The 21,946-nt window shown below is 47.7% G+C and overlaps 1 protein-coding gene across 2 annotated transcripts in view; it reads right to left on the reverse strand.

Moving 5' to 3' along the window:
• The window catches only part of CABLES1 (Cdk5 and Abl enzyme substrate 1), a 125,868-nt gene that overhangs the window by 102,739 nt on the left and 1,183 nt on the right, over nt 1–21,946 (reverse strand). The window contains exon 1 of one of the 2 annotated variants that reach the window (XM_050767985.1): nt 8,231–10,352. The exons of the other annotated variant lie outside the window; for it this stretch is intronic. The gene's annotated coding sequence lies outside the window, so the exon portion shown is untranslated. Of the gene's footprint in view, nt 1–8,230; nt 10,353–21,946 lie in introns of those variants that run through there. 2 annotated transcript variants of the gene reach the window in all.

Raw genomic sequence — 21,946 nt, forward strand, 5'->3', positions numbered from 1 at the left:
TTCCAGGCCCAAACTATGTAACCGAAACAGATGAAAAGAACCGGAAAATTACAAAATCCCTTACTGGCTGTGTACGGTGCAATGACAGCTGTACTATATATTTTCCTAATTTATTTGGGGTCATCACTGATGGACTCAACATATATTTCCCAAGTACCGATCACACTAACTGATAACCATGGTTGAAACACACAGAAGGTCTACACGCTACAGGGTGCCAGGCATGGATTCAAGCACTAAATATAAATTAGGTCTCACATTAACCTCAAATGTTTGGTGTTACCATTTTTTTGAGACAGGGTCTTGCTCTGATGCCCAGGGTGGAGTGCAGTGACGCAAACACGGCTCAATGCAGCCTTGACCTGCCAGGCTCAAGCAGTCCTCCCACTTCAGCCTCCAGAGTAGCTGGGACTATAGGAGCATACCACCACACCCAGCTAATTTTTTTTTTTTTAAATAGAGATGGGGTCTTCCCATGTTGCCCAGGCTGGTCTCAAACTCCTGGGCTCAAGTGATCCACCTGCCTCAGCCTCCCAAAGTGCTGGGATTACAGGCATGAGCCACTGAGCCTGGCTGTTATTACTATTTTTATTTACAATTAAGGAAACCAAGGATTGGAAATGTTTTACTTTATTTAAAAATTGCCCAAAGTGGAGAACAGCAAAGCTAGGATTCAAACCTGGGAAGGGTGGCTCCAGGATTTACACTCCAAATCACAATCATATGCTGCAGTTTATTTTATTTTTTGAGATAGGGTCTCACTCTGTTGCCCAGGTTGGAGAATAGCGATCCTCCCACCTCAGCTTTCAGAGTACCTGGGACTATAAGCACGTGTCACCATGCCTGGTTACTATGCTGCTTTTCATCTAATTAAATCATATAGAAATTACTAGGAAGAGATAACTTTTTAAACAGTATTAAAGTATGATGTCAGCATTTAAATTCCATCATTTAAGGCACTCGTCCTATCTTGCCAGCACAGCTGGGTGAGAAGGAAGAGGCCTTCAGAGCCTGAAAGATTCCACTTTCCTTCTGCCATAAGCCTGGCTCACATTAACTCTCTGATTCTTGGCTTCCTCATCAACAGGGAAGAGGACAGAAAGGCAGCCCTTCCCACCTCAAGCATATTACGAGGAATAAATGAGACTGGCTGAGGCAGGCCTTTGTAAAAGAGAAAGCAGACTCTTTCTAGGAACCCCCAATCTACAGAAGCCCCCCCAGCATACAGTAAGCGCTTGACCACCTGGATAAAGTATAACTGATCCTTATTAACCCCAGATTCTGTATTTGCAGATTTGCCTATCTGCTCAAGTATTTTTAACACATATCTATTTTTAAGTAAAATAGAGATGGGACTAAGCCATGTTGCCCAGGCTGGTCTCCAACTCCCGGGCTCAAGTGATCCTCCTGCCTCAGCCTCTCAAAGTACTGGGATTACAGGTACGAGCCACCGAGCCGGGCCCTACTTGCTAAAATTTATTTGTAACCCCAAAATGGACACTCATGGCACTTTCACGGTCATTTCGCTGACATGAGTGTGTGCAAAGTGGCCAAAAATTTGAGTCACCGGACACAGATTCCCAGCTGAGGTGACCAAGGCTACATGCCTTCTTTCAGCTCATTCTTGTCCTTTTCTTAGCATGTTAGTGCCATATTTTTTGCACTTTTGTGCTTTTTGTTGATGATTTCGCTGTTTAAAAGGGTCCCAAGCACAGTGCTGAAGGGCTGTCTCGCATTCCTAAGCAGAAGCAGGCTGCAGTGTGCCTTACAGAGAAAATACATGTTCAAGAAGCTTTATTCAGGCATGAGTTACAGTGCCACTGTTCGTGAGCTCAACGAAGAATCAACAATATATATTAAATTAGGTGTCTTTAAATGGAAATGCACCTAGAACAAGGTATGCATTGATTGGATGATGGAAATGTGTGACCAGAGGCTCACAGGAACATAGCTACCCATGTATTTGCCTCAGGAGCAACGGATTAGTATTTCCTAATTCAGTGCTTGCAGCAACTTTATAAAACAAACTACTGGGAGTAATGAGATTTGACTATATTAGCTAAAAGCTGTATAATGAAAATTCACTCCCTCAGAGTAGAGGCAGCTACCGTAGGAGGACAAAGCACAGGCACTGACATCCAGGGGTCCTGAAGCGAAAGAGGAAACACACAATCTTGGTGCCCGCTGGGCCCCCAGGTCTCCCTCCCTTTCACAGCCAAGCAGCCTTTGGCCAGCATCAACCCAGAGAGCAGAGACAAGGGCTCTCGTCCTTCCATCCAAGGTCCATGGAGCTCAGAAGCACACGGCAGGCTTACCTCCCAAGGCCTCCACGGCTCCTTGTCATCCATGTGAGAGCCTACGGCCCAGCCCCTGTAGGAAATACCAAGGCTGGTCTTGGGGGCTGGAGGACCCTCCATGGAGCCCCCTCTGTTCCAGATGACCTCACGCCACTCACACCACCCTCCAGCCCCGCTGCTGGCCCACATCAGGACTGACGTCCCGCTTTTCCAGGCTGAGCCTCAGAGAGCGATTCCCAACAAAAGACCATCAGCATCCAAAGGTGGGAGCCAAAAACCCAGACTCAGTTTTCTGGGTCACCCAGGCGATCCTCTGACAGCTTCCGTGGGAAAATCAGCATATATTCTTACATGGCAACCCCTCTTAGAAAGCATTCAAGGGAGGAGGCAGAGGCGTCAGACCACTCCAAGCTCATTTTATGAGTCATTCGAACACCAGCAAGAAAAACAGCCTGGAGGCTAAGCAAGCACTGTTGAGACCAAACCTAAGACTCAAAATGAAAAAGCTATTTTCTTAAAGCCATAGGGGAAAATGTGTACCGCCACCCCGAGATTCTGCGATCCTGCCACGTGGAGACCACATGAGGTCCTGCTGCCCCAGACAGAAATACGCTTGTGTTTCTCCCTGGGGCTGAAGGAAAATGGAAATGAAGCTACCAGCTCTGGACACAGCTACACAAGGCTGAACTAGCTCCCAGTGAAAGCGGGAGATGCCAATGCTAATAAAATGTCACCTCCAATACTTTTGCCAGGGTTATAAAAAGAAACTGGAGACTTCCTCCCTTGGGCATCTTCTGTTAATTGCCATTTATAAAAGTTCTGTTTTCTAGGTCTGTAATATGCATTATTTTCCCTTTGAAAACAAAAAGAAACTCCTAAAATATCAATCGGCATTCCAAATGGCAAAGTGATTTGCTTCCCAACTCACACTCCGGGATCAGCTCAGGAGTCTGTCTGAAATGCAGGCATCTGGTACCAATTTGTGACAATATAAAATCAAAGCTGAACTCCTATGTAAATATTTTTTTATTCCAGATCTCACCAGCCTCCATGTATCTTATTCATTTCCTTATACTTCAGCCTTGACTTTTATTTTCTTGGCTCTAACAGAACTAAAGTTACGCATAACGAACGTTGCGCTTCTTAATAAGCTCTACAGGCGAAATTATTTCTGGCTCTGTGAAATGCTGCTGCTCACAAGAGTACTGGATTGAAATATTTTGTTTCCATTGCTTCCAATCTGCCAGGCCCCAATTATTCGATTATGTTTGTAGCAAACAGGGTCAAATAAAAAAGTCTGGTTTAGTCATTCTGTACACACGTAGCAGCTTCCCACTAACAGGGACTGGATGGGTAAGTGACATATCAGTGTATGTTCTTACACAGTGCAAGTGTTGAACAGTACAGGTGTCCGGAAACCCCGCCCCATCCTAAAACAACCTGTTTTGTTCAGGAAGGTCACAAAACTTGTTTAGATAAAATGTCACAAGTGTCAAAAGGCAAGAGAGCGGAGAGGGAGAGGATGGGCTTCCGTTAGAAGGGATCCCCGCTCTACGTGACCTGGTGAGAAAACTCAATTCTCTAAAGTTCAAATCCCTTACTGACATGGTGACATCAGCTCCCACAAAATCTGCACAGCCCCAGCAGAGTATATGGGATACAAGAGTCATTATCAGATATTTACTGAGACCTACATTCTAGGTACTATAAGTACCTTACAGAGATCTCAGATTTGCTCTTCGCGGTCACACTATGAGGCACCCGATTGTTAAATATCGTCTCCTCCTCTTTACAGATGATAACCGAGGCTCAAGGAGATTAAGGAACGGGCAGATGTAGGATGTGCAATTTCCCTATGGCTCAGTCGATCATAAAGTACAATAGGCACGCTATTATGAAAAACCACCAATAACATGGGAGAAAGACGTAAACTGCTGCTGTATGTGGAGACTGCACCTCAGCCTTAATTTGACTTGCCGAGCAAGAGCAAATGGACAGCACACCAGGTGCTTGTTTAGTCACCATGGCACACGATTACGCGGTTTCCAGAAGGCATCTTCTTCCCATGCGAGATCGCTCAGACCTCAGCACTTGGCAATCAGGTGCAAACATGTGCAAGTTGAACTAGAAATTGTTTGAAAAAGCTAATGATCTTGCTCTAGATTTTTTTTTAATTAAAAGACTCTATGTGTTCAACTGAAATTGAATGAATGAAATCTGATTTGGGGTATTTCTACAAATTTTTCTGAGACAGTCTTGCTCTGTCACCCAGGCTGGAGTGGGTGGTGTGACCTCAGGTCACTGGAACCTCCGCCTCCCAGTTACAAGCTATTCTTGTGCTTCAGCGTCCTAGGTGGCTGAGATTACAGGCATGCGCTATCATACCCAGCTAATTTTTGTATTTTTAGTAGAGACAGGGTTTTGCCATGTTGGCCAGGCTGGTCTCAAACTCCTAGTCTTCAGTGATCTGCCCACCTCAGCGTCCCAAAGTGTTGGGACTACAGGCATGAGCCATGGTGCCTGGCCTATTTTTCATTTTTTGAGATGGAGTCTTGCTCTGTCACCCAGGCTGGAGTGCAGTGGTGCGATCTCAGCTCACTGTAACCTCCACCTCTCGGGTTTAAGCAATTCTCCTGCCTCAGCCTCCCGAGTAGCTGGGATTACAGGTTATGTGTCACCACGCCTGGCTACTATTTATATTTTTAGTAGAGACAGGGTTTCACCATGTTGGTCAGGCTGGTCTAGAACTTCTGACCTCAAGTGATCTGCCCGCCTCAGCCTCCCAAAGTGCTGGGATTACAACAGGCATGAGCCACTGTACCCGGCCCTAGCCTACTTTTTTTTAATTGTTACGTTCAAAATTCATCTTAAAAGGTAATATTGCTGGTCATAGTGGCACATGCCTGAAATCCTAGCACATTGGGAGGCCGAGGCAGGCAGATGGCTTGAGTCCAGGAGTTTGAGATCAGCCTGGGAAAGACGGTGAAATCTCGTCTCCACAAAAAAAAAAATATATAAAAATTAGCCAGGTGTGGTAGGGCATGCCAGTAGGCTCAGCTACTTGGGTGGCTGAAGTGGGAGGATCGCTTGAGTCCAGGAGGTCAAGGCTGCAGTGAGCCGAGACTATGCCACTGCACTCCAGCCTGGGAGGAGAAAAAAAAGTAACATTAAAAATGTCAGACCAGCGGGGCACGGTGGCTCGTGTCTGTAATTCCAGCACTTTGGGAGGCCAAGGTGGGCAGATCACAAGGTCAGGAGTTCAAAACCAGCCTGGCCAACATGGTGAAACCCTGTCTCTACTAAAAATACAAAAAATAGCAGGGCATGGTGGTGGGCACCTGTAATCTTAGCTACTTGGGAGGCTGAGGTAGGAGAATCATTTGAACCCAGGAGGTGGAGGTTGCAGTGAGCCAAGATCACGCCATTGCACTCCAGCCTGGGCAACAAGAGTGAAACTCTGTCTCAAAAAAGAAAAAAATATATATATATTTTAGACCAAGGCCTGGCACAGTGGCTCAAGCCTATAATCCCACCACTTTGGGAGGCCGAGCCAGGCAGATCACTTGAGGTCAAGAGTTTGAGACTAGCCTGGCCAACATGGTGAAACCCTATCTCTACTAAAAATACAAAAAATTAGCCAGACATGATGGCAGGTGCCTGTAATCCCAGCTACTCAGGAGGCTGAGGCATGAGAATCGCCTGAACCCAGGAGGCAGAGGTTGCAGTGAGCTGAGATCTCGTCACTGCACTCTAGCCTAGGAAACAGAGTGAGACTCAGTCTCAAAAAAAAAAAAAAAAAAAAATCAGACCAGGATTATAAACTTGAGATGATCTCTAACTATAAATATCATTCTCCACCTTAGGAGAAAAAGGAAAATCTCCATATATAAATATTCAATCAACAAGTTACTTATGACCCTACAGATGTATTACCTCAAGCCATCAGGACAGCAACGGCACAGGATTAGGGGGAGAAACATGCAATGAGAAGAAATAGGGTCATCTCTAGTTGCACAATTTTTCTTCCAGGTAGCATTTTAGCTCATTCATTAATTTTTTTTAAAGACAAGGTTTCACTACGTTGCCCAGGCTGGACTCCTGGGCTCAGGCAATCCTCTCACCTCAGCCTCTAGATAGCTAAGATTATAGACACAGGCCACCATGCCTACCTTGGTAGCATTTTTAAACTCATAACACTGAATCAAGCTAACACTCCTGTCTCAGAGATGGCACTGCTACCCAGTCAGTCCATAGACTAGAAACCCTGGGATCTCCTCAATGCCCTCCACTCCCCATGCTCCGTATCTAATCCATCTCCATTGTGCCTTACGTCTCTGTTGAATCCATTCACTTCTCTCCACCCGCTTCATTACCACTGTGGTGCAAGTGGCCCCCGTGTCCTGCCTGGAGCATCAGTGCTCTCGTTTCTTCACATCTGCTGTTTCTCCTGCCTGCATGAGCCCTTCTGGCCCTGTTCTGCACCAGCTGCTGTTGCAAGAAGTCAGGGACCCCGAATGGAGGGACTGGCTGAAGCCATGGCAGAAGAACATAAATTGTGAAGATTTCGTGGACATTTATTAGCTCCCCAAATTAATACTTTTATAATTTCTTACGCCTGTCTTTACTGCAATCTCTGAACATAAATTGTGAAGATTTCATGGACACTTATCATTTCCCCAATCAATACCCGTGTGATTTCCTATGCCTGTCTCTACTTCAAATCTCTTAATCCCGTCATCTTCGTAAGCTGAGGAGGATGTATGTCGCCTCAGGACCCGGTGATGATTGTGTAAATTGTTTGTAGAGCATGTGTGCTTGAACAATATGAAATCTGGGCACCTTGAAAAAAGAACAGGATAACAACAATGGTCAGGGAATAAGGAAGATAACCTTAAACTCTGACTGCCAGTGAGCCAGGCAGAACACACCCATATTTCTCTTCTTTCAAAAGCAAATAGAAATATCGCTGAATTCTTTTTCTCAGCAAGGAACATCCCTGAGAAAGAGAATGTGGCCCCGAGGGTAGGCCTCTAAAATGGCCGCTTTAGGGGTGGCTGTCTTTTACGGTCGAAGACAAAAGGATGAAATAAACCCTGGTCTCCTGTAGCGCTCCCAGGCTTATTAGAATGAGGAAATTCCCACCTAATAAATTTTGGTCAGACCGGTTATCTGCTCTTAAACCCTGTCTCCTGATAAGATGTTACCAATGACAATGCGGGTGGAAACTTCATTAGCAATGTTAATCTCACCCTGCCTCCATTTGCTTTGTGATATTTTATTACCTTGTGAAGTATGTGATCTCTGTGACCCACACCCTATTCATACACTCCCCTCCCCTTTTGAAAATCGCTAATAAAAACTTGCTGGTTTTACGGCTCAGGGAGCATCACGGAACCTGCCCGACATGTGATGTCTCCCCCGGACACCCAGCTTTAAAATCTCTCTCTTTTGTACTCTTTTCCTTTATTTCTCAGACCAGCCGACACTTAGGGAAATAGAAAAGAACCCACATTGAATATCGGGAGTGGGGTTTCCCCCAATAAGCTGCTCCTCCTGTCTGCCCCAATCCTTCTTAGCCCTTGTCAAGTCCTTGATACCTATCCATTCTTGGACCTTAGTTCAGCAGTCACCTCCCAATGCAAGCCTTCCTTAACCTGCCACAGTGGAGTCCAATCCACCATCACTTATCACAGGTCAACAGGATCAAGGCTGTCCCCACTCTGTGACTCACCCCAGACCTGCAGTCTTCCATGTGTCAGTGGATTACTCAAGAGCCTCTCTCCAATTAGACAGAAGCTCCACGATGGCAGGGAACATTCAAGTCACCTACAAGTTCTATCAGTTCTACCTCCAAGACGCACCTGCCATCCATCCACCCCTCACCACCTCTACCTCTGCCCAGACTACTGTGTGTCTCAGCAGGATGCTCTCACCTAAAGGCAAGTGGCTCCCAGAGGTCTCTTCACATCCATGCCTGCCCTCGTTCAATCCACGGCAGTCAGCAGGACCTTAAAACACAGGCCAGGGCACTCTGCTCCCCAGCGGCTTCTAATAAAGACAATGAGAGTTCTTGGCGTTACGAGGCATCTTCTCAATTCTCAGGTCAGCCCCCTTGGCTCCCCAAGTTCACTATGCTCCAACCACCCTGGTCTTCTTCCTGCAACAGATCAAGTGTATTGGCATCTCAGGACCCTAGAACACATGGCTCCCTGTGCCTGAAGCCTGCGTCCCATCTCTCGGTGGTGAACTGTTTTCTCATCTTCCTGAGAAAGCCTTTCCCAGCCACAACACCTAATAGATGTTCACAGACTCCCATAACCCTTCACAGAACCTCCAGAGTTTAGTCTACTTGTAGTTGGTTTGGTTGCCTCTTTTCCCCATTGCCAGCATGAGACACTAAGGTCTGTGGTGGCAAGGGTCCCACCCCTCCGGGGCTCCCCTGTATCCCAGTGCTTGGCACAGGGCAGAGGCTTTCCACAAATCTGCTTGGATACTTGAAAAACTACTATGACCTTAAAATAGGGGCAGAGAGGAAATGCTTTAGGACACAGAGGGAACAGATACCCCAGACACAAGGAGGCAGAGAAAGCCAATGCAGAAGGGACTCGTCGGAGCCAAGCCTAGAAGTTCACTGGAGATATAGCATGGCCATGTCGGCGATAGAAAAGGAGGGGCGAGCCTAATGGTGGTGATGCCAAGTCTCAACCTTGCATTACCAGGGAAGCCGAGCCCCGCATCAGAGATAACTTCCGTCGATTTGTGCTAGAATAAATAAAATCCTTTCTGGAGCACTAGATGCTGTTCACATCTTTCAGAAGGTCCAGTAAAGCTGGAGGTACACAAGGCTTTGTCCACAGTGGCAGCTCCCAAGCGTGAATGGGCGACAGGCGCATGTAGTGGCCTTGTTGAAACACAGATTGCTGGCCCCGCCCCAGAGCTTCTGACCCAGTGGGTCTGAGGCTGGGTCTGGGGATCGTGTTTCTAACGAGTTCCTGGCCACGGCTGGTCCAGAGAGCACATTCTGAAAACTACTGGGCTACCGCACCAAAGAATCAAACAAAAACAGATGAATCTAGGAGGGAGTTTAGCTTTTTTTCCAAAAATTCCATGGCTGGGCACAGTGGCTCACTCCTGTAATCCTAGCACTTTGGGAGACTGAGGTTGGTAGACTGCTTGAGCTCAGGAGTTTGAGACCAGCCTAGGCAACATGGTGAAACCCTGTCTCCACCAAAAATACAAAAATTTGCTGGTGAGATGGCATATGCCTGTGGGTCCCAGCTACTGAGGAGGCTGAGGTGGGAGGATGGCTTGAGCCCTGGAGGCAGAGGCTGTAGTGAGCCAAGACCGCAGTACTGTACTCCAGCCTGAGCAACAGAGCGAGACTCCATCTCAAAAAAAAGTAGACAAACTTCCTAAAAGCAAAAATTTTGGATGACTATAGGTTGATTTATCTCGAGACAATTAGGATGCCAAAGGGGTTAAAAACAAAAAGCATGAGGCCGGGCACAGTGGCTCACCTCTGCAATCCCAGGACTTTGGGAGGCTGAGGCAGGTGGATCACCTGAGGTCAGGAGTTGGGGACCAGCCTGGCCAACATGGTGAAACCCCATCTCTACTAAACACACACACACACACACACAAAATTACCCAGGCATGGTGGCACACACCTGTAGTCCCAGCTACTCAGGAAGCTGATGCAGGAGGATGGCTTGAACCTGGGAGGTTGCGGTGAGCCGAGATTGCACCACTGCACTCCAGCATGGGCAGACAGCGCAATACTCCATCTCAAAACAAGAGCACTGCTACAGTTTCCTTCCTCCATTCAACCTGTCTCCAGTTTTGAAAAATCCAGCTCTGCTCACACCTATTCCTATTCAAAGTCTTCCCATTTTCCTCCAGATTAAACTCACCATCTTAAACCAAGCATCCAGTGTGCTTTGCCACAGTGCACCCACTATGAGGTCACAGCTGACCTGAGGGTCCAGTTCTAAGGGCATCTCCAGGACAACCACTGCTCCCACTTCAGGAATGGTGGCCCCTAACCTGTCCTGCTGCCCCAGAGTCCAGCTGCCTTGTGCTGGGCTGTCCTCTTCTGGAATGGGCACTGGGCCCCATTTATCTCTGAAGAACAAGACCACACTTGCCTGGCATGCAGATGTGTGCGTAGAATTGACACGGAAGTCCCCGCTGACCCAATGCCAAATGGGCGATATCTGGGATCCCTGGACAAAGACCCAACCAACCATGGGGTCAAGGAGAGGAGGTGGAAGCCATGTGCAGAGGGGAAACGGGGTTGAAAGGTAAGGCCAAGTCACCCACGTAACACCCAACTCAACTCCACGTCACGGTCACACAGACCCTGAGGAGAGGGTATCCACACCGGAGAGGGTATCCTGCTTAGAAATGGAGGCCAAGCGGGCCAGGCGCTGTGGCTCACGCCTGTAATCCCAGCACTTTGGGAGGCCAAGGCAGGCAGATCACAAGGTCAGGAGATTGAGACCACCCTGGCTAACACGGTGAAACCCTGTCCAAAAAATTAGCCGGGCGTGGTGGCAGGCGCCTGTAGTCCCAGCTACTTGGGAGGCTGAGGCAGGAGAATGGCATGAACCCAGGAGGCGGAGCTTGAAGTGAGCCGAGATCGTGCCACTGCACTCCAGCCTGGGTGACAGAGCGAGACTGTCTCAAAAAAAAAAAAAAAAAAAAAAAAAAAAATGGAGGCCAAGCAGGCACCACACAGACCATGGAATGACGGCTACAGCTCTGCTAATAAGTGAGGAAAGGTGTGTCTTCCCAAATTGTCTCTGGAGGTAGCCCTCCCCCAGCATGTGCCCCACGGGGGCTGCAGGACCCTCCAAGTAGGGCAGCATCTTCTTGGGCCCGCGTGTGGGCAAAACCAACTGCTGCTCTTCACCTCACAGCCTCACCGCTCTAAAGGTACGAGGATGAACATGGGAATTCCCCCTACCTTGATTTATTTTGGCAAAACAAATTGTCAAGGTTCCAGTGTAAGCAGGGGCAAAATGCAGACCCTAACAGAGGGGTACTGTTTCTCTTTGCTGATCTGATTTCACTACTACTGATGAAACTAAAACAATGCAGCAAGGTAGCTGTTCAGGATCGGCTCCTCATGATCAGAGCAGACCTTGTCATGTTTCTCAACGGCTTCTTGGACAGTGTAAGGTGCAGTGCAATTGTGAATGGAAATAACAATTACAATCTTCCTGCTCAATCAGTAAGGGCCAAACCTCTGCTAGGTGTTTAGTGTTGCATTCTGCATTCTTATTTTAATATTTGCAACACCCCAAACGGACTGGTGCCCTTACCCCATTCTACAGGTGAGAACATGAGGTTCAGAGTGGTGACACGTGCTGTCCAAAAGGTGCTGTTGAGCGGCAGAGCTACAGAGCTCCGAAGCTGGTCTTTCCACTCTTCTGCTCACCCATTTTGCTGAGACAGAGGCCTAGGGGCAGGGGTGCAGGAAGGAGAAGGAGCTTACTCCCTGCGGGAGGAACTGATACCAAGCTATTAATACTATCTGGAGAGAGCTGTTGTTATTGGGAAAATTTTCCATGACTCTGGTCCCAAATCCGGGTTGTATTGGCCTGCCCGAGGTTATCACGTGAAAATCAGCATGCTCACTGGATGAGAAGGCGCCGGCTAGCCAAAACTATAGCACAATATTTCTTTGTACTTTAACATACTGACCTTGATTGACTCCGGCCCATAGGTCTGAAACAGACGAGGCCCTAGCATTTTGGTTAACAAACACACAAGTAGAAGATTTGAGACTGGAAGGAGAATAAAATTTTACAGTACTCAATGGATTCTTTCTTACGTTTTTCTTAAAATGGTACAGCTATAATAGAGTTTTTGTTTTAAAACTCTCAACTTAGAAAATGTAAATTTTAAAACTCTAGCTCCACTACATACGGTGACTTTCAAATCCATAAAACAGCTACCACATTGCGTTTTTGAAAATTACTTGATTTTTTTAAAAGCACTTCTTAAGCTGTTAAGTATCAAACAAATAAACAGAACTTATAATATTATCAATTGTTTTGTGATGGATAAATGGAATCCCACAATTACTTTAGACATTTGTAATCTCATCTTCCTTCTTCACTATTCACCCTCCAAAAACAAACTTTATTCAACTCAATAAATAAAATACTTCATCAAGAACTACCATTCAGGCCGGGCAGAGTAGCTTATGCCTGTAATCCCAGTGCTTTGGGAGGCTGAGGCAGGCTGATCACTTGAGGTCAGGAGTTCGAGACAAGCCTGGCCAATCACTTGAACCCAGGAGGCAGAGGCTGCAGTGAGCCGAGATCATGCCATTGCACTCCAGCCTGGGCGACAGAGCAAGACTTCGTCTCCAAAAGATTAAAAAAAGAACTACCATTCAACATCACATCAACCATTTGTCCTCCTAACATGCCAGTTTTTGTCCTTAAGCAAAAAACGTCAGACTCTGAATATCTTCCAGCTCCTCACATTCCTTCCTCTACCTCTCCAACCCAGCCCTTCCTAAAACTATCAAAGTAGACATTTTGCTTTATAAATAATTTGGTCAATGAGTAAAGTGCTTTAAAATACAAATCAATGTGCCAGGCACATAAACATCTTTGGCATTCTTGAATATTTTACTAGTCTCTGGTTGAATGCTTTTTCTTCTATTTATTGTAAAACCTAACTTAGATTTACATATACCCTGCGCTTTAAACCAGGGACAAGATTGGATCCCTCTTGCACACACATATAATTACAATATCCCAAAGTCCTAAGCCCCTGGTATTTGCACGTTCTGCTTTACAAGCTCTTGTCTGGGACCAAATGTGCGGCAATAAGCACCAAACCACGATGAATAACCTCGTTAAATATGATCTAGTGTGCAGCCATCCAAACTACTAACACAAACAAAGAGGAAAAGACAAACTAGGAAACTCCAATTGATTATACGTTCCTACAGGCTTTTCAAAATCAAACATAAAAACACAACATTACACAGTTGGTCAAACAAAGTAATAGCTAATGATTTCATGATTCCTGTATGTAATACTAAGCAGTCTGAGCCCCAGAATCTGTGAAAAGTTTGCTGTTTAAATGGTACACAGGCAGAAACTTGAGGGGGAAAGATGTTTTTCTGAAGTGGAAAAAATGGATAGTGGTGACCCAGGGGAAAATTTACATCATTATGCTAAGCAGCAGATTCTTATAAAAACTTCTGGTTTTCAACATGCTTCCTCTGATAGCAACATTTTGCACAGCACCCAAAGAGGAGAACAGAACAAAAAGGATGTGTGAGCCGGGCGCAGTGGCTCACACCTGTAATCCCAGCACTTTGGAAGGCCGAGGCATGTGGACCACAACATCAAGACGGGCGGATCACGAGGTCAAGAGATCGAGACCAGCCTGGCCAACATGGTGAAACCTCATCTCTACTAAAAATACAAAAATTAGGCCAGGCGCGGTGGCTCATGCCTATAATCCCAGCACTTTGGAAGGCTGAGGCGGGCAGATCACCAGAGTTCAGGAGTTTGCAACCAGTCTGCCTAACATGGCGAAATCCCGTCTCTACTAAAAATACAAAAAATTAGCTGGGCATGGTGGCAGGTGCCTTTAATCCCAGCTACTTGGGAGGCTGAGGCAGGAGAATTGCTTGAACCCAGGAGGCAGAGGTTGCAGTGAGCCGAGATTGCGCCACTACACTCCAGCCTGGCAAGAGTGAGACTCCGTCTCAAAAAAAAAGTTTTTTTTAATTTAAAAAGATGTGTGGTAAAGCCTTAGGTGCACATGCTGATAACCAACTCTCTGGAAGGGGAAAAAGAAAAACCTTGACTTGTAGCACTGGCCAATTCCTGTGGTGTAAATATTCCCACCACAACGTATTTCAGATTATCAACCAGCTCAGATTCCTCAATCGTCTCTAATAAGTAGGTAGGAGTCAGCTCCAAGACACTACAGGGTCTACAAGAAACCCAGCTTAGAAGCCAGGAAAACCAGGGTTCAATTCTAGTTCTAGATTCCAGCTTTGTGGCCTTAGACAAGTGTCCTTAACCATCCAGCCTCAGTCCTCTCAGCTCTAAAGTAGGCAACCTGTTTCACAGACTGCCACACAAATAAAACAACATACGTGAAGTATGTGGCACACGAGAGGTGCTCAGAACTCCATACAAGTCACCTCCCTCGGGGGGGGGGGGGGTGGGAGAGACAGGCACAGGTGGGGTGGGCTGGGTGGGGCAGCCTCCACAATCTGTGTCACCTGAGCCCCAAGACGGATTGTTTTAGCAAATCAAGAGTCAGGAGCAACTGCTGGATAAAAACAAAGACCTAGAACGTTGCGGGGTGGGGGAACAGTTAGAATCAAATTTTCCTACTGTTACTGTTAGGGCATTGGAGTTTCGTTTGTGTTCCCTATGGAGGAGAGATGTGGTCTGTTTCACCAAAAGCTGGCCCCAGGGCAATCCATCGCCAAGCTCTGACCAGAGCACGGAGGAGGGGCCCTCCAGTCAGGCCAGGGCTGAAGCACAGAGCCACAGGGAAGGAAGAGGCCCAGCCAGGAGAGTGTGCGAGCATGGGGAGGGCAGCAGCTGGCTCTGTGGGTGAGGGAGATGGAAAGAAGGGGCCTCTTGCGGGAAGGCGGTGGGGACCTTGCCCCAGGAGAAGCCTGACAGCGCCAGAGCCTGGGGCACGGAGCAGCGTGGGTGCCCTCTGTAAAGACAACACAGTATGGCAGCAACAGGCCTCAGAGGGTGTGTGGGAGCGGGGGAGGTTGCAGCGGCAACCAGGACCCAAGCCAACAGCTGCCTCGTCTGAAATACCAGGAATTCAAGACTGGCAGGATCAGATGTGGGTTTCATAAGGGTCCCTCTGACAGCCCAGAGGGGAGGGATCGACAGGGGTCCAAACACAAGGCAGGAGCCCCTCGGGCCACCACATTATCCAGGCTGTGCAGACGGGCAGGAAGGGGCCAAGGGGACCTGCACACCTCCCGGGCACAGAGCACTGTGCAAGGGCAGGGGCAGCACAATGACTCTGTGACAAGCCAGGGAATAGGCCATGTGGTCTCTGTCGCAACTACTCGATTCTGTCCTTGTAGCGCAAAGGCAGCCAAAGGCAAGACTTGCACGAGTGGGTGTGGTTTTTCCAAGAAAGTGTTATTTATAAACAGCCACTGGGGCAGCTGGGGAAAGGGTGATGCTGAGAAGACACAGGAGGAAACCCGCCCAGGGAAGAGGTGGTGGCACCATTCCCATTTCACAGATGAGGACCCAGGAGAGCTTTATACTTTGGGAGGCCAGGTTCCTCTTGCTAATTGCACCACGCTCTAAATAACGCAAGACATGTAATATAGCAGGTGAGTAAGAGACGCAATAAAGGTGTCAGGGATTCAGCTGTGGCCAAAAAGAGACGAAGCACGGGCAGGCAGCGGGCGGGAGTTAATTGCCAGAGTCACAGGAATCCCTATTTACCTGGCCTGTCCTTTGGGCCCAAGTGCACAGAGGTCTTCCCTAGGTGACAGAAAAGTGGAAACTGAAACAAGGAAATCACAAGTGATCGGTAACCTTTGAGGCCATTTAGGTCCATTTCTGCTCAGTTCAGCTGAAGCCTGTTTAACAAGCATGTATGAGCCTGACCCATAAACTGTAGCACAGCAGAGGGAGGCGGGTCAGAGCACAGGACCCCAGACAAGTTACTTAACTTCTCTGTGCTTCCAAATGGAGGTGATGGTAGTACTGTCTCAAGGTGTTTCTAGGTATGAACTCAGTCCCCATAAAGTGCTTAGAATAATGCCTGCCACGTATTCGTTAAGTAAAAATACTGTGTCCAAGGCCCTGTGCCAGCTCCCACAGGGAAGAGTGTGAAATGTCCCTGCACCCCTCCCTGGGTGGGGGGAGTTCAAACAACATGCTCACCTCTAACCACTCACCACTCTACCAACTCGCCCGTTTACTTATGTCACCCAACACAGACAGGGACCATGTTTATGCCTCCATCTCCCATGACTAGGACAGTGGTGACTCACGATTGATACTCATTGTGTTCAATGTTTGTTGAATGAATAAATGATACCAGGCATTAAGTCTCAACACCAAGATTTCCTTTTCTACGTAACTGACAGATAACACTGCAACCTAAGTCACCCCCTGGCCACTCTGACCTTGGACCCCTGCCCCTCTGTGGTGTCTGGGGTCTGATATCAACATGTACAACAGTGCTTTGTAAACCTGAAGGCCCTTTAGCAACAGAGGTTACTACGGATCATGTCCTTGGTGTGGGAGGAGTTTCAGCTGGGGGATTGACTGCCCCCCCAGGCAGTGGCTTCCTGCTTGGATGGCCTCCTAACATTGTCAGTCCAGCTGTGATACTGCCCGTGGCCGAAGGAACACAGCTGAAGGTAGTTTTTAAAGTTCTCCCTTGCACTGGGAGAACCCTATTCATTCATCCATTCATTTCTTCATTAGTTGCATGTTCTGCCCATCAGAGCCACATGGAACAAACTTAACACTACTTTGTACCCGATTCTGAGGTTAGATTATCCACATGCCCCCAGGCTAAACATGCCCCCAGACTCTGCAGCAGGCCACAGGACCGAGACACGTGGAATGAGGGACCCAGAAGGGGTGGCAGGCTCATCTGTCCCAACCCCTGAGTTCCGTAAGGAAACTAAGACCCAAAACCCAGCAGTCCCAAGTCCTGCTTTGACCTCTCTTATGCCACATCAGGTCCCAGCACAGGCTCACCTGCACTGTCTCCTATTCTACTCTCCAGGCCACCTGCCCTTGGCCCTCTGCCACCTCACAGCTATCTTTCCGGAGAGAGAAAAAAAGTCCAGGCACGGGGCTTCCTGGGAAAGCTACTGAGCACATGGTACAGAGCCATGTGGCGGCTTCCGTACCCGTTCCAGAGAGCAAAAGCTCACCCTTGAACTCACAAGCCTCCCCAGGCACTTACCAGCAGTGAGCAGGCTTCCTATGCACTTCTCCTGAGCTTGCCCACATTGCAGGCTTTGTGACTGCAAGAAGGGCAGCCGGCCAGCCTCAGCTGCGCCCGCCATCCACAGGGCCCCACCTGGCCTGGGGCTGCAACTCCAACCTCCCAAACCCATGGTTGCTGGAAAAATGGCTCAGCAATAATTTGTGTTTGCTTACTGCTGAGATCAAAGTTCTTTACAGACTTCTGAAATCCTGAGGGGTCAGGTGGCTCACAGCTGGGGCACACACAGACTGGTGACTTGCCTGATGTCACAAAGCAGGTGGTGAAAAAGCTAGGAAACAGTATCCATCTCCCCTTACCCTGATTCCTGATCTGTGATTGGCTCACATTTTTCTTTTCAGTCAAGACACAGATTACAATTACAGCACAAGCCCAGATTTCCTCCGAAGAGCGGCAATGCAGAGGGAGGGGCCGGCAGAAGCTCTAAGTCGGCTGAGCAATCCGAGCCTGAGCTCTGCTATTAATCGCTAGCTGGCCTCGGGCAGGCCACTTAACATCTGAGTCCCGGGTTCCTTGGCCTGACAACAGGAACAAATCGTAGTAGTGGGTAAAGCCTCCCTCCTCAAATGGTGGCCACTCTGCATTCCAGGGAACTGGTTAGAAACACAGAATCTGCTTTTAAGAGATTAAGTGATTCCAAATGCATTTACATTTGAGAAGCCCAAATATGAAGCATTGAGCACAAGGCCACACTCAGACCTCAATTACAAATGTAAGTGCATTTTACACTTGAAAGGGCCTGAGGCACAAGCCAAGGTTCTCAGGAGGAAACAGACCCAGAGGGCTGGTTAACCCACCAGGGTCAAACGGCTGTCACAGTGGCACCAGCATCTGAACCCAGGACCTAGGGCTCTTCTGTATCACAAGCCCGCAAGGCACGATGCTAACTCGTGTTCTCAGAGGCAAAACCCTCATGCTATTTTTTAATAGTACCCTGGATGGGGCGTGGTGGCTCACGCCTATAATCCCAGCACTTTGAGAGGCGAGGTAAGGTGGATCACCTGAGGTCAGGAGTTCAAGACCAGCCTGGCCAACATGGTGAAACCTCATCTCTACTAAATACCAAAATTAGCCAGGCATGGTGGCACACACCTGCAGTCTCAGTTACTCGGGAGGCTGAGACATCAGAATTGCTTAAACCCGGGAGGCAGAGGTTGCAGTGAGCTGAGATGGTGCCATTGTACTCCAGCCTGGGCGACAGAGCAAGACTCCATCTCAAAAAAGAAAACGAAAGAAAGAAAAATAGTCCCTGGTCACCACGCATAGCGTTCACCTGGGCTCAACTTCATGTCCTCCTGGGGAGCTGTCCGCTAGCCAGAATCTCCAGGGAGTAAGCCAGGGCTGAGGCCAGCTGCTGGCTGCAAGGAAGTTTTTGAAGGGAAAGGAAGACTTAACGCATACCTTATAAATTCACACTCCCTTCACCTATTAACACCTTCCAGATGCACCGTTCACTGCCAGAGCAGAGAAACACGAAAGGGCATGAAGCTAAGAGGCATCTTTTTGGCTTCCCACCTCTTGACACTGCAGCCCGAAAGCAAACCTAGCCTGTTGGGCTTCCTACTGCTAGAGTCTGGTCCGTGAGGCTGGGAGGAACCCAGGCTCACAGTCCTGGGTTCCCGGGACACTGCAACAGAGTAGAGACGGTGAAATATCAAGCTAGGGGATCCAAACAAAGAGGCTAAATTTGGAAGGATAAGACAGGGGCTGCTGAATTACACTAGTATGACTGGCCGGTTGTATAAGAGACAAACATTTACAGCCAACAGCTCAAAAATTATCTCTGGGTCTATTGTGCGCAAGGTATAGTGACATGGTAGAGTGGCAGAGCTTGGACATCAATGATCCAGGTTCCTATCCTGGCCCAACTAAGTCAGATTATCATATGTGCCTCTCAGTAGCTGGGCCAGTCTGAGAAATTACTACCTCTCTGAGCCTGTGGTCTCCTCACCTGTGAAAGAATCCATACTCAGGGTGACTATGAGGGCTAAATACAATAGATGTCAAGAATCCAGTCCAGTGAACAGAGGTGGTGTAATCACTGCATCCACAAGCATTTACTGTGCACCTTGTCGTGCCAAAGCTTGCACACAGAAATTTTCTTACCTGTGTGTTGTAAAGTTTGGAAGTCCAAGCAATTATTTGTGATTGGTTTTACAAGTGTTCCAACGAAAGTAACCAAGAAGAAAGGGTTTCAAGATTGCATATTGGGAAACATTCTAATTTTTTTTTGAGATGGAGTTTCACTCTTGTTGCCCAGGCTGGGATGCAATGGTGCAATCTTGGCTCACTGCAACCTCCGTTTCCTGGGTTCAAGCGATTCTCCTGCCTCAGCCTCCCAAGTAGCTGGGATTACAGGAGTGCAACACCACACCCAGCTAATTTTTGTATTTTTAGTAGAGATGAGGTTTCACCATGTTGGCCAGGCTGGTCTTGAACTCCTGACCTTAGGTGATCTGCCCGCCTCGGCCTCCCCAAAGTGCTGGGATTATAGGCATGAGCCATTGCACCCGGGCCGACATTCTAATTTTTATATACCCGAAACAAACCCAATATATAAAACCTCAAATTCATTTTTTTTTAAAAGGGCAGATTTCAGATACACTGTGGCAACGCTTGTGGAACTTTAATGTGTATACAAATCACCTGAGGATCTTGTTAAAATGCAGATCTGGACTCACTTAGTCTGGAATAGGGGAAGAGTCTGCATTTCTAACTGCTCCCCGTCAAGTTGAAGGTGCAAAGCCCACATTTTGGAGGAACAAGGTGCTATGGTATTCCTCTAATGGCAAGAAATGAATCCAAGGAAAATACAATTTGATTTGAAAACATCCCAGGAGAACATCCGTGAGGTCACATGTACATGGAAACACACAGGCTAGCAAGGAGGCACACCAGGAACGGTTTCCACAAATGCAAACCAGAAAAGCTGGCCCTGGGCCTTATTCAAGTGAGTCTGTGCTCTCAGCACACTTGGACTAGGCAGGTGGAAGTACTCTAGAGATAGGCAAGCCACGGGGTGTTGGAATCAAAGTGTCCTAGGATATTTCAAGTCTGTAGCCTTTCCACAGCTAACCTAGCCTTTCCACCTTTCTTAAATCAGTTTAACCTATTTTCCCCTTTGTACTGAAATTTTATGCTGTTTCTATTCACAGCTGTAATTTTATAAAAGCCTATCAGCTTGCCAGATATGGATTATTCAGAAATAGGACTAAAGTGACTGTCAGGTAAAGCAGCATCTTCCAGTGATTAACTCATCCTAATGTGTGTGTCAAGGTGGAAAGGATCAATAAAACGCCTAAAAGATTCATATTTATAGGACTGGAGGTGTAGTTCTGGATATTCTTTGGTTCAGAAATGTGAACACACAAGATCCTCCATATCCCGTGAAATGAGTTTCTTGGAGAAAGCGTGCGAGGTAATCTGATCTCCAGCTGCCTTTAGCATGGACGACACATCTGTCCATCAGGAGACACAAGCCAGCTTTGCACACTGGCTTAAAATAACATGTATGTTTATTACAATTCCTGTCATAACCCTCTTGACTGCTGGGCTTAGGCTGCAATTCTGGAGTCATCATGAGCCAGTGTGTGATGTCAAGCGGTAATACTGAGCTAAGAAACCGCTGAGTTTGCAGGACTCACCCAGAAACAAGGGATTCCACCTCCCTGCACTCACCTGCTGCTGAGCAGATGCATGCTCTGACAAGAAACACCGGAGTAGGGCTGTCACCTGTGCCCAGTGTCGCTAATTCATCCATGCACTCAGGAGGCTGCTTCCCCGGCTCCACACCCCTGCTTGAGGGCTATGTGCACTGAAACGGCGAGGCTACGTAACTAGCACCCTCATGATTTCACCCACTTAGGAAGAAGTACATACACTAGGAGCAAACTTGTGGATGAGGCGGTCCTGTTCTTCCCCATTTGTCCATTGCGGGAGGAAGTTAAGTTTTCCCACAGGCACCTTCTTACTTGGGCCAGATCAAGCTTTCAGATAAGCATGATAGGAGAGAGAAATTCTAGCAGAGAAAGGCATTCCTTCTCAGAAGGGATAACTGAGGCCCCAGGAAGTTAAGACAACTTCGTCAAGGTAGAGTCTATGCTATTGCTAACTTCACAAGAGGCCTTATTAACCAACAAGGGAGGGCACTCCCTGGGGACGGATCTGCATCTCCCCACCTGCTCCCGCCTACTTCTTTTGCAAGCTTCAGTTCACACAGTCCCAACCTCCGACTGCCCCTTAGAATATATGGTGACAAACTCTGTTTCCTGAACAATAAGCAAACGTCCAGCATTTCATGCTTTTGCTAAGATGCATAATGCCGCCAGATAACTTCAGCTAACAAACAAGTAAAACAAGCGTTTAAAGAACTCAAGCGAATTCATCTTGGAACAGGAAAAAAACCCGTCAAGCCCTATTTCCTCTTTGTTACCCACCCCCTAGGCCTAGTTGAAGGGAATGTAAGAAGGACTTTCCATTGCTCAGGAAAGCAAATGGAAAAAGCCAAGTTTCCCCGGGCCGCAGGAAGACTTGGAGCGCAGGCAATAACTTCTCCGGAGGGTCACGCGTGTCTCCTACAAGTTCAGGCTCACAAGCGCCGCTCAGCTGCCGGCCTGCACTGCTCCACTCTGCGCCCGGCCGAGTCTCGCCCC

Source organism: Macaca thibetana, chromosome 18 (genome assembly GCF_024542745.1).
Source record: "Macaca thibetana thibetana isolate TM-01 chromosome 18, ASM2454274v1, whole genome shotgun sequence".
Classification (NCBI taxonomy): Eukaryota; Metazoa; Chordata; class Mammalia; order Primates; family Cercopithecidae; genus Macaca; species Macaca thibetana.